The sequence below is a fragment of the Nicotiana sylvestris genome, chromosome 2, assembly GCF_000393655.2.
Source record: "Nicotiana sylvestris chromosome 2, ASM39365v2, whole genome shotgun sequence".
Classification (NCBI taxonomy): Eukaryota; Viridiplantae; Streptophyta; class Magnoliopsida; order Solanales; family Solanaceae; genus Nicotiana; species Nicotiana sylvestris.
This window is the reverse complement of record NC_091058.1, coordinates 90,987,102-90,989,784: the sequence shown is the minus strand read 5'-3', so window position 1 is coordinate 90,989,784 and position 2,683 is coordinate 90,987,102.

Here is a 2,683-nt window from a genome sequence, read left to right as displayed (position 1 = left end):
GATTTACGTTCAGGGTATCATCAGGTGAGGGTTAAGGAGAAGGATATTCCAAAGACGGCCTTCCGGACAAGATATGGGCACTTTGAGTTCTTGGTAATGTCGTTCGGGCTAACAAATGCCCCAACAGCTTTTATGGATCTCATGAATACTATATTCAGGCCCTATCTTGATGTGTTCGTGATTGTATTCATTGATGACATTCTAGTGTATTCTCGTTCGGAGGCGGAACATGCGGGCCACTTGCGGATAGTATTACAGACGCTTCAGGATCGTAAGTTATATGCTAAGCTCTCCAAATGTGAATTTTGGCTGAACTCAGTAGCGTTCCTTGGCCATGTGATATCTGACGAGGGTATTAGTGTCGACACTCAGAAGATCGATGCAGTAAAGAATTGGCCGAGACCTACAACACCATCAGAAGTCCGCAGCTTCCTAGGGCTAGCAGGATATTATAGGCGGTTTGTGGAAGGGTTTTCCTCTATATCATCACCATTGACTAAGTTAACACAGAAAGCTACCAAGTTCCAGTGGTCTGACACTTGTGAACGTAGTTTTCAGGAGCTGAAGAATCGATTGACATCCGCACCAGTGCTCACTCTTCCTGAAGGAACAGAAGGTTATGTGGTATATTGTGATGCCTCAGGTATAGGTTTGGGGTGCGTATTGATGCAGCGTGGGAAGGTGATTGCTTATGCATCAAGACAATTGAAGAAGCATGAAAAGAATTATCCAACCCATGATTTGGAATTGGCTGCAGTAATATATGCTTTGAAGATATGGCGGCACTACTTATACGGCGTCCACGCTGACATCTACACAGATCACAAGAGTTTACAATACATCTTCAAGCAGAAAGAGTTGAATTTGAGGCAGCGTAGGTGGCTTGAATTATTGAAAGACTACGACGTCGAGATATTGTATCATCCCGGTAAAGCCAATGTTGTGGCAGATGCTCTCAGCCGTAAATCAATGGGAAGCTTAGTACATATTGAGGCAGGTAGATGGGGGTTGATTAAAGAGCTTCATCAGCTAGCCAATATGAGAATCAGATTGTTAGACTCTGATGACGGAGGTGTTACTGTACAGAATACATCAGAATCATCTTTGGTAGCCGAGGTAAAAGCACGACAATATGAAGATCCTATCTTAGTACGATTAAGAGAGAGCATTCAGCAGTGTAAAAGTATGGCTTTTGAGATCGGAAGAGATGGGGCACTGAGATACCAGGGCCGATTATGTGTGCCTAATGTGGCAAGGGTTGCGAGAGAAGATTATGAATGAGATTCATCAATCCCGATATTCCATCCATCCCGGCTCGACAAAGATGTATCATGATGTCAAGGAGCAGTATTGGTGGGATAACATGAAGAAGTCTATTGCAGAATTTGTAGCCCAGTGTCCCAATTGTCAACAAGTAAAGATAGAACATCAGAAACCCGGTGGATTGCTTCAGAATATAGAGATTCCGACCTGGAAATGGGAGGTGATTAATATGGACTTCATTATTGGATTACCTCGCTCTTATCATAAGTTTGACTCCATCTGGGTGATAATTGATCGACTTACAAAATGTGCCCATTTTCTGCCAGTTAAGACAACTTACACGGCTGAAGATTATGCGAAGTTGTATATCAAGGAGATTGTTAGGCTTCATGGTGTGCCGGTATCTATTATATCAGACCGAGGAGCTCAATTTACAGCTAACTTTTGGAGGTCTTTTCAGAAGGGTTTAGGCACACAAGTGAATCTCAGCACTGCATTTCATCCGCAGACTGACGGACAGGCTGAACGTACCATTCAGACACTGGAAGATATGCTACGAGCATGTGTTCTAGATTTTAAGGGGAATTGGGATGACCACCTTCCACTCATAGAATTCGCCTACAATAATAGCTACTATTCCAGTATTAAAATGGCCCCATACGAGGCACTATACGGGAGAAGATGTAGATTACCAGTTGGATGGTTCGAAGTCGGTGAAACAGAATTATATGGGCCAGATTTGATTCACCAAGCTATTGAGAAGGTGAAAGTGGTACAGGAGCGATTGAGGACGGCACAAAGCAGGCAAAAATCTTATTCTGATGCCCGACGTCGTGATCAAGAGTTTGAGGTTGGTGATTGGGTTTTCCTGAGGATCTCACCAATGAAAGGTATTATGCGTTTTGGGAAGAAAGGTAAGCTGAGTCCAAGGTATATCGGGCCATATAAAATTCTTCGACGGATTGGACAGGTTGCTTATGAGTTAGAATTGCCATCCGAATTGGAATTTGTCCACCCGGTATTCCATGTATCTATATTGAGGAAATGTATTGGAGACCCTTCTCGAGTTGTCCCTATCAAAGATGTACAAGTTACAGAGGACCTATCATATGAAGAAGTGCCAGTGGTGATATTAGATCGACAAGTCCGCAAGCTGAGAACAAAAGATGTAGCTTCCGTCAAAGTATTGTGGAGGAACAAAAATATGGAAGAAATGACATGGGAAGCAGAAAAGGATATGAAGTCTAAATACCCTTACCTATTCTAGAATGAAGATAACAAGGATGCTGGTGGAAAACAGAATACATTGGAAGGTGAAACGGCTCTATGAGGTAAGCAATAATTTGAGAATACTTCTCCTTAATAAAAAATGGTGATATGTAGATAATGTAAATATGCATAATGCTTTGTGTAGCCTTGT